Below are 13,779 nucleotides of genomic sequence, written 5' to 3'. Positions count from 1 at the left end.
AAAGGAAAATCAGATGCCTTTGGGTTGTATACAATAGTTGCACACTTGATATTATTTAACCAATTCATTCCCATGAAGAGAAGCTAAAGGAAGGAACTCTGCCTATCTACTGTGAGTTTAGACATCTTTTTGCATGGAAGAATGAACACAGAGCAGTGCAGGTACATACACACACAAACACACATGCATATGGCCAGCTGGTGTTTGCTACTTTGTAGGAGACAGACATACATTCTGAAGTTCAAATATTTAAAAACAACTTCTGATGCTGTCTAAGTAAAAATCTTGTAATAGGCTACACGTCATACAGGTGTACATAAAATGGTGGGGGTTACCACAGGCAGTAGGTAATTTAAGACATCTAAAAGCTAGCATTTGAAACTACCATTTGTCATGATCCAAAATTTATGGATTAACTTTAGATTATAGATAACTTTAAAAAAAGTTATCTGTAAACAGGGTACATGCTAAATCTATTATTTTTGCCAAATTCTTGGACTGTTATTTTTGACTTTTAAATGACAGGTCTAATAATGGCCTAATAAATGACCTTCAACTGCATAAGCAACTGTAGAAAGGCATAGGTAGCTGGCTTGCACATTTAGAAAATTTTATTCCTCTTCTTGGAAGAAAAAGCTTTTTCTGTAAAGTGTATCCTCCTGACCTACAGATACTACATAAATAGCTTAGAAATGGTGTAAGACTGAAAGTTCTTCTGAAAAGGAAGAGCCTTGACTACTGTGTGTGTCTATATGTAAGAAAGTGTATGCAGGTACATACAAACACACACACATGTATGTATGTACTATAGAATGAGCACATTTTTTTCATATGAGTTACTTAGCAAGGCAGTTTTATGTCCATCATTTTGTTTGCACTGATGGAACCAACTGTGCTTCTAAATGGAAGTAATTAATTTTTGATGCCTTAAAAGCATAATAAAATAATAATAAAATCTAACTAACACAAATTCAAACATGTATCTAAAGCCCTTCAAGTGTTTTAGTGTATATTTAACCACAGGTTAGGTTTTACCACTTGGAGAGGACTCATCCTTGTATTCTATTTGTAGTAAAAAAGTCAGCCAAAACAAACAAACATTTGACCTGATTTAAGTGTCCCTTACCAATAGACTTATCAGCAGTTGCCTAAACAGCTGTCTAAGCTGTTGGGATCCAGTGTTGCCAGTTCTCCAGAGCTCTTCCCTAAAAACTGTCTTATTCCCTGATGCTTACCAAAACATGACAGTGCTTCACCGATACACTGAAATCACTGTTGATTATACTAGTCAATACTGTCTTGGATTTTTAAAATTTTAAGCTTGACATTAAGCTGTCTACCTATCTTATACTGCCCAACCTATCTTATACTTGGACTATTGGATGCACCAGTGAAGAACAATGACTCACAAGGATCATCGAGTCCAACTCCTAGCACTGCACAGGACCATCCCCAAGAGTCACATCATGTGCCTGAGAGTGTTGTCCAAACACTTCTTGAGCTCCATCAGGGTTGGTGCTGTGACAACTTGCCTGTGAAACCTGTTCTAGTGCCCAGCAACTCTCTAGGAGAAGAACCCCTTTCTCACATCCAACCTAAACCTCCTCTGACACAAATTCAGGCCATTCCCTCAGGTTCTGTCTGTCACTGGTCACCACAGAGAAGAGACTAGAGCCTGACTCTCCTCTTCTCCTCACGAGAAAGTTGTAACTGCAATGAGGTCTCCCCTCAGTCTCCTCCAGCTGAACAGACCGAGTGCCCTCAGCCGCTCCTCACACGGCTTCCCCTCAAGGCCCTTCACCACCTTCATGGCCCTCCTTTGGACACTCTACAATATCTTAACACCTTTCTTATATTGTGGTGCCCAAAACTACCACAATATTCAAGGTGAGGCCATCCCAGTGCAGAGCAGAGCGGGACAATCCCCTCCTTCAACCGGCTTTGCCTGATGCCCCCAGGACAGGGTTGGCCCTCCTGGCTGCCAGGGCAGTGCTGACTCACATTCAACTTGCATCGACCAGGACCCCCAGGTCCCTTTCCATGACACAGCTTTCCAGCATCTCATTCCCCAGTCTGTGTGGACATTCAGTGTTGCCCCATCCCAGGTGCAGAATCTGACACTTCCCCTTGTTGAACTTCCTATGGTTGGTGATTGCCCAGCCCTCTCATTTGTCCAGGTCTCTCTGCAGGGCCTTTGAGGGAGTCAACAGCTCCTCCCAGTTTTGTGTCATCTGCAAATTTGCTTAGTATTCCTTCCAGTTCTGCATCCAAGTCATTTATGAAGATGTTGAAGAGCACAGGGCCCAAGATGGAGCCCTGTGGAACCCCAGTAGTGACAGGTCACCAGTGTGATGTCACCCCATTCACTATTACCCTCTGTGCTTGACCCATGAGCCAATTTATATCAGTAATACAAATGTAAGGAGAAGAAAGCTTTTCACTGAGGACAGCAGAAAATGTCCAAAGTATTGACTTCAGCTGAGTTCTAGGACTGAAGGTCTAAAGAGATTAAGCCTTGATTTCTACAGTAAAAGTATCTGTATATCCACACAAAGGTGAAATTATGAATACGATCTGCTTTGCTTGAAATAATGAAAAATGTCACCCAATGCTTAACATTCCACAAGTCAATGTTGTTTTTTACAGTGTTATCACACACATGCAGCCATTTGTTTTAGGATAAACAAAATGAATTTTTTTTGTTTCATCAGGTCAAAAATCACTGGCAAACATGTGCTGCAATTCATTACAATGTCACTGGAAATCTAACTTTCATAAACATGAAGCTTCCTTTCTGGATTTATAATCAAATCACATTGAATTTGATGTCAGAGAGCTCATCTAATTAGTTTTCATTGACTTAAATATATGTTTATGTTTCTTAGCTGTTGCTGTCAGCTTTACAACAGTGTTTTTCATTAAAGGTTGGCAAAAAGTATTTAACTGTATCTTAACTGGACTCATCTGCACAGTTCTGGTTGCTGGGATATTCTGCTAAAATCTCTCGATTCTTCAGAACAGTTTTGTGTCTGATAGACTCTAATCCACCAGCTGTACACAGGACTGAATCAAAATCAAGAGAGGAAGGCTTGCAGAATGAAACAGCAAACAAGTGTTTCTAAAATAAAAAAATATCTGCCACAGGTTTCCTGATGATATGAGAAGTACAACACATTGTAGTGAGCCTACCATCTGAACACGTGGAAGGAGAAACACAGAACACAAAGTTACAAAAATCCAGTAAAATTGTAAAGTCTTCTGTAGTATCAATTCTATAGATCACATTATCTCTTGAGGCCAGAGACAGAACCTCATAATGTGATCCTTTCCCAAACAAAACAGGTGTCCAAGTAAAAGACAGTTGTGCTTTTCACCACAGTTTTTAAGGAGATTTTGTTCATGTCCATTTAAGTCTGTCTATTTGAGATGTGTTAGGATGGGGTTTTTTAGAACTATTGAACACCCATAATTGACTGTTGAGGTCATTATCATTCTTAGTGTTTATTTTAGTTCCTACAGTTAATAATCTTAAGAATACCTGGTTTGTCATTTTATTGTTCAGCAGTTCTACTTTCTATACCATATCAACAAAGGTATGTAAAAATCTTTTCTCTCTTCAACTCACTATCCATGGATAATTTCTTTGCTCTGGAGTGGTCTAGCATGATGTTCTGGAAGTGATTTGAGATATATGCAAAACACATAGGATGTTCCTGCACCAATATATTCTAGCATCATCATTTTGGCAGCTCCTCCAGTACAAAATCAGTTCTAATATCCAACATCTTCATTCTGCAGTCTCAGGAGTTTTGTCCTCCACACTTCCCCAGTCTCCTGACACACAGTTTTGCACATCTGGTTGTCTTTCTGTTATTTGCTTTGGACACTCTCTTTCCAATTCAAGATAAATATGGAATAAAATATTTTGCTTTAAATGCTTATTCTTTTCTCTGTGGTTAGCCAGCACATTTGGTAATATTTTAGAACCTTCTATTTACCTTTCAAGCCATTTCAGAACATCTCAATATTTTTGCTCTTATTTTGGAACCTTTAGAAAACCAGATCTTCTTTCCTGCATTCACATACAAAGTACCAGCCAAGAGAACCTTGCTGTAGTTTTAAAAACTCAGAACATCGAGGTTTGATTACTATCCTGAAAGAAGTCCTTTAAAAAGGGAAATCTCAGGAACATTTGCCTGTGTGCACTACGGTACAGTGCACAGATCTTTGGCATACTGATGACAGAACCTGCAGATTCCCTTTCAGCTCTCTAGGGAGTCTTACGAATTTCAGATGCAGCAGTCCATGGTTCAATTTCTTGCTGAAATGGATTCTCCACAAGTAGGGATAATCCTTCATTTGATGCTTACTCACTTGGATACATTTCTGTATTCCAATCAGGCTTTGCAATGCTTATTTATTTTTGCCAGAACACACTCCTGCATTAGCTGGTATTATTACACTTACATGGCTGAAATGGCACTTTTCTTCTACGACCTTCTTTTCATTAGCTTAAAATAACTTTTCAAAACAATTATCTCTAGGCCAATACTTCTCATGCTTGTTCTCAGGTTAACAGTTACATTTTTACTATTTTTAGTTGGAAGAGAATGCACTCAGTAGTTTCTGAGGATCAGGTTTTCAAATATATACAGATACAGCTGGCAAATGTAATAGTTCCTGGTTTCCATTCATTTAATTTTTATCCTCCTAACTATAAGTAAGTATGATACAGTAACACCTGAAATACCACTTTCGATCTTATTTTGTTTTGAAATTCTCCTGAAGTTTCTTTTTTCCTGATTTTGTTAAGTTGTACTGTATTTAGAGCATATTTTGACTTGACTCACTATCTGAACTTATTAAATAAAGCTAGTAATAACTTCAATATCTTTATTATATGAACTATGCATAAGTTGCATACTATGTGCATGTATTGATATGTTACCTCCACTACATAATTTTAGTTTATATTATAATAATAACAAATAGATTGTCTAATATCTCAATTAAAAATAGTTGAATTACATAACACAGATGTTAATGTTGTAATTTTAAATCTGTAAAAGCTATATCTGTGGGATTTCAAAACAATATGATGTTCTCTAGGTAAATACAGCACAGTGTGGCACAATGTATAACATGACATTTTACGACATCATGGTCACACACACACACATATATATGTACACACATACACATATACATAAAACAGGAATGCAGTTTAAGGAAACAGGTTATTGCACCAGCAGATGAAGATGGGAGAAATGGAAAAATTACCTTTATGCAAACCTTATGCTGTACCACCTGGCAGCTTGTGTCATGCACCCTTCAGCCACCACTGAATCTCCTGTGAACAATGAAAGATTCAAAAGAGATACAAATCAGAACAAGCCACAGTTTTTTTGCATTAAATATTGCTTAATAATCTTCCAAATAATTGTATTTTTGGTTATCCACTATTACTAACTTTTAGTTGGCTAAGAAAATTCTAAAAGTATTTCCAATATTTTCTTAGCAGGCACTGAATCAGAATTTTCAATTGCTACAGCACCACATAAAAAGTCTATTTAAAAGGTATTTCAGTCCAAGGCCTGACAGAGTAATTTCTCATCGCTGAATTTCCTACTACCAGCACTATTCTTCCCAGGGCAGAAACAATTCAAAATACACCAAGAGTCACACCAGTATTCTGTTAAGTCCTACATGTTTCAGCAAATAAAACAAGGTGATCTGACAACCCAAGATATAGCTTACTCTTTTTGAATAAATAAAAAGCCAGTAAATTTAAGCATTTCCTTTCATTTTACACAATACTGTGGAATTCATTTTAATAAAAAGAACTCCAAGGTCTAATTGATTGGTTTCTATCAGTAGTTTAGAGATAGATTTTCAAAGGCATGAAAGCCTAATAAGAATGTATCTAATTGATTTTCAGAAAGAGCTGAGGACTTGATCCTGCATTTATTGCAGTCAGCAGTGAAATTTCCATTGATTTAAACAAGAACAGGTTCACACTTGCAGAGACTAGCTGCTATTTATGCCTTTCACATCATCCCTTCCATAGCTAGAGGTTTCCTCCCATTTTTTGTACAAATAATCTACACACTTGATGTGAAGTGAAAATGCTACGGCATATATTCAAGTCAAAAAAAAAGAGGAAAAAATAATGATTTTGTACACACACTCAGTGCAATTCACCTTATATTACAAAACCACAAACAAACAAACAAAAACACAACAAAAACCAAGTCACATTTCCAAAGGCAATGGAAGTTTTAACACGTAAGAGTGAACGCATTGCAACTGCCCCTCAGTTCTACAGTGCCTCTCTTCACTGAAGTCAATGGCATTATTTATGAGTAAAACAACCACAATGCTGAATACCTAGTTTAGTCTCTAGCTGTTTAGAAGTCTACAAGTTTGAGTAACCATACATAGAACTATTGCTTTACTGCTGCAAGTGAGGAATATGTTATGAAACATTCTATCAATAAATGAAACACTATGATCTTATTCTGTTTTATTCAGTAAAGAAATGCAACTGAATATTTTAAAAGTATTCCTAGGTAGGGAGTATCTGGCTTTTCAGAGAATTGTCTCACTGATATATGCAAAGATCAAAAAGGGGTGGTAGTGTTAGCATTCCAAATTCATCTACATGAAACAACATGATAATTAGGTATAAAAAATGCACAGTCATGTTCAAGGCACTAAAGGATCAATTTCATCTAAAGGCAAGTGGAGTGTGCACTGTATCATCTGATCCAAAGTAGTGACCTCCTTGATTCAAATGCAAAATGCCTATTCCTATTGCAGATGGAGTTTTCCAGGACAAAGTGTTCAATAGAAAGATTACATTTCCAGTGGGGCAGAAAGGTATTTGCTAGTGCCTCATTACAGCTTTGATACAAACATCTTGGATTTCAATTAGCTTTGAGATAGAACAGCAATAATCCATCATTGAAACTACAGGCAAATCTTTGTTTCTTACACCATTATATGTGGGGTTTTGTTTCATTTGCAATAAGATATTGCAAGATTTCCAAAAGAAATAAACAGAGGGAAATAACATTCCATTCATTTTAATGGCAGAGATATCACTTAGTGATGTCTGTCTGATAACTTTGCACTAGGAGGTGAGGGTGACATAATTTACATTTTTTTCCAGCATAAATGAAAAGTGCTGAATTCCTTGAACCATAAGTGTCCCATCAGTTCTACCCTCACTGTCCCACCTCCTATTATTAACATACCATATCCACTCCAATGCTTTTGATCCCTTTCTATGAAAAGTAATTTGCCTTCTCAATGGAAATAAATATGAAATTTGCTCTAGTACATTTTAGGAGTTCAAACAATGGCCCATAGAAATTTCCACCCTATAGAGGTAATCTTTTAACTTTACAAATTTAGACTTGGCAGGCATTTAAAATGCTTACTCCTAAATATTATATGATATTTAAGAAAACTAGTATGTTCTTCTGAATCGATCATGGAACTAGGAGATGGAAGGGCACTTTTTAACCATCACTTGAGTATCTGTGTCTGATTTTGAATTAACTCGTGTAAAACTCCGGATAGTATTTATCATCCTTATTTTATACCTACATCACAAGGGTAACTCTGTCAGCTTCTGATATGTGGCAGGAAGTAAAGCTCAGAAACCACACAGGTATGATTCAGTTATTGATTTCTTTGTTAGTAAAGAAGTTACGATCTATGCCATGCAGATATGATTTTAATAACACTCCAAATCATAGATGATGCCTTCCATTCAAAAGGCTTCCTTTCAAATATCAAATCACACAGCTTTAGCAGTGAGAAATATTGCTATTGAAATAAATATGGTTAATTTGACACACTAAACAACTGAGACTAAGAAAAAATAAAGATAGGTCTGTAACCTAGTAACCAGTGGCAAAAACTACTGGTGGCAAAACACCACTTTTCCTCCTGCGACACCAAGGTGAAATTCAAGACATGACTGCAGTCACTTGCCCCCACAATTCCAGAGCAGGGACAAGAGCTGCGAAAATGGTCCTTTTAAGATGAATTGTTCCATGAACTAGTCACAAGCGTTTTTCTCTCAGAAAAAGAAATGCTACAAAATGCTAGATTTATCGGTAAATGTAAAAATGAAACCCAGGAAATTATAAAATCTCATGGATCTGTATTTTTTACTTTCTTTTGGACTCTAAATGGTTGTCATAACTAAATCACAACAGCTGATCAGTAATTGTCTGTGGATATATACAGTGAATTTAAGCCAGCCTATAGAATGGATTTTTTGCCTCACTCCTGAATTGCAGCCATCTTTAGGGGAATGAATAGCAAGAAAAGATGTAATTCTCTTTAACTATAGTGAAATTAAAAATAATTTTCCTGATTAATGACAATATTGCTTAAATATCACATACTTCCACTGACTTTAATACCAGCTACATTTACAGCAGTAAATATATTTTGCTCCTAAAAGCAGATCTGTAAATGTGTTAGAGGTTGGCAGCATTACTGGCATAAACAATACTAACAAAATCAGTGCTATTTATTTTTTGTCAAACTGCTCTCTAAGAAAAACAGGCTCATATCTTATAAAACTTTCTCTGACAGGAACAACAGATTTGACTCAACATAAAGCTGAATACTAACAGCCATCAAGACCCGTGGTGATGATGCCTATGGTTAAAAGCATTTATTGAATAAAAATTTGGCAGCAGTAGAATATCCACTTATTCACGCACATACCGGCAAAATATACTTTATTTGTTGAAAATTGTATACTACTCTCAGCCTTTAAAGAACTGAAAGCAACAGCTGTTTAAATTTCTACCATTAGAAAATGTGTGCGTTTCATTGTTTTCTGGTGTCTCAAAATCACGTGTCACAGGAAAGATGTACACTTACTTAGGTCTCTACAAGTTCACACATATATATTCCATTTACAAGCCTTACAGAAGGCCTTTTGCAGGTTTTTTCTCTTTTTCTGTCTGAAAACACATGCACTAATGTAGTCAAAGGCATTCAAAGATGTACCATTCACACCTAAGTGTATGCCTTTTGTTATAAATGTTATTTTTTAAACTAAACTATTTGCATAGATCAGACTATATAATATATAAACCAAAACACTTGTCAAATAGATTAAATAACAGGATATTAATGTAACAAAATTTAGGTCAAGCAAAGTAGAAAGAAAAAATTAATCGTGATTAAAAAAAATAATCAGCAGTTTAAAATGATATGATGTGCTTGTCTAGAAAACATATCTATAAATTAAAAAAGGAAATCCTATTTCAGAATAAAACATTAAAGTAAAATTAGTCCTACCCTAGCAAGTAGATGGGTTTGGCTACCCAAATCATGTTTATGAACTTTGTGGTTTGAATCTAAAATTTTTTCTATTAATTTTTTCATAGGAACACACAGAGCAAATTTTTTAATAAAGATACAGAAAAGGAACAAATTCTATCTTTACTTACATTTCTGTCAGCAGTAAAATGACTCCATGGCACCAGTCTTTATCAAATAGAACTGACTGATGCTGTGAATCAGTGACTCGACTAATTCTCATAACAATGTGACAAGATTAAAATTTAACTGTTCCAGTTACCAGTTACAGCAGAATAAATATTACTTCTTGGTAAGAATAGAATATCAGGAGCTAGGAATCCTAAATGCTAATCTCTGTGGTCTTGTCACTTCATCTTTTTAAGGCTCTTATTTAATATGTAAATAATAATTAAGTACTTGATCTGGCAATTATTTCATATTTCCAGAATGAGATAATTTGATGTCACTGGATGAAAAGTGCATTCACTTTAAGTAAAATGCAGTATTTTAGCGTCCCTTAGTTCATAATAATTCTAGTTTAAAATATACCTTATGATTATATAAGATACCCCTTTTGCTTACATACAGAAAAATAATTAAATCCTAATGCAAAGTTAAATAAAGCCCCTGGAAAAACTTAACACTCTCTCTTTCCTATTTATCCTATTATCTGTTTGGCTAGTAACACTAACTAATCCGTACAAAAGGAACTCTGATATCATCTTAACAAATGTTCAAACGTATTCTCCCCCCTCAACAAAACCTCCACAAAGGTGAACGGGAAACGGGTGCACAAGCTGAGAGTGGAATACAGCCTGGCAGACAACACACCTGAAAACCTTCCCTTTGGGCTGATCTCTTGGCAGTTCTCACATTCTCTCATAAAACCAGAACTAGTGCAGCTTTTGGTGCGTTACAGGATCCCTTAGGAAGCTGTCATTATCTCCTCTCTTAATCACTTAATACCAAAAAAAAAAAAGAGAGCACCGTACACCGTACACTGACTGTACACCTGAGGAAGGAGAACTTGGAATTTTTCAGCTGGTAAACTTATGTTCTGTAATGCTTAACAATTAATCACTCTTAGTGCTGGACCATTCACTAGTGTATGTGTTTTGTGACAAAAGTTCCCAGATGGCAAAAGTGTTCTCATCTCAAAAAGGACCCATCATTCACCATCACTTTACCGTGACACAACAAAAAAAATATGTCCATCTAGCAGGAATAGGGTAGGGGAACAAAACTTGTATTAGCAATGCAGCAAAAGCACACATATCAAATGATATTAGAAAAATTACATGTTTATATAATGACATAAGATCTTCCTGATTATTTCCATTCCAGTAAGTCTGTAGGAGGGACTTTTAATTTTTCTGAAATACGAGGGGAAAAAAGGGAGCCTCAATGGAGAAAGGTAGGCCAGCTGCCTTTTCCGAGACTCACATACTTTCAGAGAGGACAGCACAGCACTGGCAGTTACTTGAGGAAAGAACTACCCTCTCTAGCACAGGTCTTGGGCTCATGCTCCAGAGCAAATCACTGTTCCCCAGCAGCACAACGAGGTGACAGAACAAGATGATGGCCCAGTTGCCTTTGCTCTCTACCCTTCTGATTCAGGCACCAGAGCAGTCTAACATTCTCAAAAAAAACCAAAAGTAGAGGTTCTTCTGAATCAAATTATATCTTCCTGCGCTTAGTCTGGATTCCTGCTCACCTGCAGCAGAGACCGGATGCACCTTTATCACTCATTTACATGTCTCAAAACAACTTCTCAGTAATACCCTAGTTCTGTTTAGATGGGCACACAATCACTGTTAACTCTGGTGTTCATGTCTTAACCAAGCTGTGACCATCCAACAGCCAATGCACAGGATGGGTGTATAAAATCCCCTACCAACTGTTTTCCCAGTGCTGGGTACTGAAAGAGTTCACCTCACAGTGTACCTGATCCACATTCCTTCAGGTCATTATAAAATTGGGGTTTGCTACACTGAAAGATGCCACCACGGGGAAGCTGAAGCTGGAAGAAAACACTCACTTATAAACAGTTACCAGCTGTGTGCTTTCTCCAACCTGTCCCCCTACCACAGACATCATGCCTTCCAGCTGATGAAAAATGTACCAGCTTACTTAAAATGAAACTGCTGTTACTTGTAAGATCCTTGACTGCCAAGGCCCCACAGATTTCTTTGTATAGAGTTAGTAGTCTGTCAGTGTTTGTGTCACTGCTGAACTGACTCGGGTAGAGTTATTTGAAAACTTCAGCTGTCATTTACAAAGAAAAAGGGGGATGTCAGAGCTGCAAAAATTAGCTATTCTATTTTCTGTGTTCTAAAATGAAGGACTAATGTAAAAAATAATAACATGACCTTTAGCATATATATGTAGGTTCAGGACCAAGAAATACACTTCAGTATTGAAGATCAATTACCAACAAGCAATTGGCTAAATTAATTAGGAATGTGAGATATCTGGTTCCTACATTTGTAATTTTAAATGTAAACCTGAAAAGTATTACTGGAAAGCATCAAATACAAAATTAATATTTTATAGCCAGGCAAGAAGCATATGTAAAATACAGAAATAAAACACAGATTCCAGTTCTGAGGTGTACACATTACTTTATGTGGTATTAGAAAATTCTGGCAAATAAATTCAAGGACGACAGCTGTTAGTGGAAGTTCATTACTATCATCTTCGTATTTCCATCTCTGGAGAAAGATGCAACCCCTTGTCTTGCACATCATACAATTTTCTTTGACACTTTCACTTAACGGTTTCTGTGAATGGTAACACCCATACCCTCACTAAATATATGGAGGTTATTCAGTGATCAGAAGCCACCTAGACAACAGACAGTTTCTCTACATTTTCTTAAGGTACAGTATGAACCCTGACTCACATGGAAGACAGTAAATAATCAACACTGATTCCTGCAGTAATGGAAGTTCTCCTGGCAGCTCTCCCAGCAAAGTACCAACCAACCTGTTCAGTTTATGATACCTAGCAGAATTGCAGCCTGACAAAGCCTGACTGCAAATGTGGCCTTTTTCCAGTGCTTGTCAGGACGAGTTGAAAAAAATATACTCACCAGGCACAACTATTTGTAGATCCAGTGATTGCAAATAAATTATTCCAATTTGCAATAGCAGAAAATTTAACCTGCTCTGGAGTTAACAGTTATTGCCTCCAAAAGCTTCCTTTTGTAGGGTGAACACACGCTCCACTTGAACTACAAGAATTATCCATGTCAATTCTGCCTTGGAAAGCACAGCTCGGGAAGATCAGCAGGCTGCGGTGTCACGCCCTTCAGCGAGACACATTCAGCAGCACCAGCCCAGCAGTCACCAAAACAGGCGAAAGGTTTTGATACAGGTTTCCACAGGATGCAAGGGACAATATACTTGTTAACTCAGGAGGAGTGGGAAAGAGCAACGGCACTTGCTACCAGTTTGTAGCTGTACTCGAATGAGGTGTAACTTCACTCGTGCCCGACGCCCGTGAGGGACAGCGCCGTGTCCCCGGGACAGCCCCGCGACACGGCGGGCACCGCGCACGGCACCCTCTGCGCGGGACATTCGTGCCTCGCCTGGCGCTCCCGGCACAGCAGGCGCTTACAGCTCTCATCGCCCGCTCACTGCGGTGACCTCGGTACCGGCCCTGCGCCCGGCCCGCAGAGAAAACCCTGCAGTTCAGTCGGTGCCCGCATCGACACGATTCGTTTCAGTGACCGGCAAGGCGGAGGCTGAGGCGGCCGGGCTAAGGTGGATCCTCACTGACGGGGGTGGGTGAGGCGGCCGGGCTAAGGTGGATCCTCACTGACGGGGGTGGGTGAGGCGGCCGGGCTAAGGTGGATCCTCACTGACGGGGGTGGGTGAGGCGGCCGGGCTAAGGTGGATCCTCACTGACGGGGGCGGGCTGAAGTGGCCGGGCTAAGGTGGATCCTCACTGACGGGGGTGGGTGAGGCGGCCGGGCTAAGGTGGATCCTCACTGACGGGGGCGGGCTGAAGTGGCCGGGCTAAGGTGGATCCTCACTGACGGGGGTGGGTGAGGCGGCCGGGCTAAGGTGGATCCTCACTGACGGGGGCGGGCTGAAGTGGCCGGGCTAAGGTGGATCCTCACTGACGGGGGTGGGTGAGGCGGCCGAGCTAAGGTGGATCCTCACTGACGGGGGTGGGTGAGGCGGCCGGGCTAAGGTGGATCCTCACTGACGGGGGCGGGCTGAGGCGGCCGGGCTAAGGTGGATCCTCACTGACGGGGATGGGCTGAGGGGGACGGTCCCTCCTTGCCCGGGCCCAACCTCTGCGGAGCGGGCTCAGCCCCGCCCGGTCCCCGCCAGGCGCCGGCGCCTCGTCCGCCGCGCGCGCTCCCCACAGCCGCTGAGCGTCCGCGCCCCACAAAGACTACAGCTCCCGTCACGCAACGCGCGACAGCGCCACGCTCGC

The 13,779-nt window shown here is 39.3% G+C and overlaps 1 protein-coding gene across 2 annotated transcripts in view; it reads right to left on the bottom strand.

The window, feature by feature from the left end:
- Positions 1 to 12,841, bottom strand: part of METTL8 (methyltransferase 8, methylcytidine) — a 107,063-nt gene extending 94,222 nt beyond the window's left edge. Inside the window, exons 1-2 of one of the 2 annotated variants that reach the window (XM_050340208.1) lie at positions 12,425 to 12,841; positions 5,281 to 5,350 (exon numbers count right to left, since the gene is read on the bottom strand). The gene's annotated coding sequence lies outside the window, so the exon portion shown is untranslated. Of the gene's footprint in view, positions 1 to 5,280; positions 5,351 to 9,482; positions 9,565 to 12,424 lie in introns of those variants that run through there. The other variant, XM_050340209.1, reaches the window with a different exon arrangement.
- Positions 12,842 to 13,779: the final 938 nt, after the last annotated feature.

The sequence above is a fragment of the Myiozetetes cayanensis genome, unplaced genomic scaffold (genome assembly GCF_022539395.1).
Source record: "Myiozetetes cayanensis isolate MyiCay16 unplaced genomic scaffold, myiCay2020 scf9, whole genome shotgun sequence".
Classification (NCBI taxonomy): Eukaryota; Metazoa; Chordata; class Aves; order Passeriformes; family Tyrannidae; genus Myiozetetes; species Myiozetetes cayanensis.
This window is presented reverse-complemented; position numbering and strand designations above follow the sequence as displayed.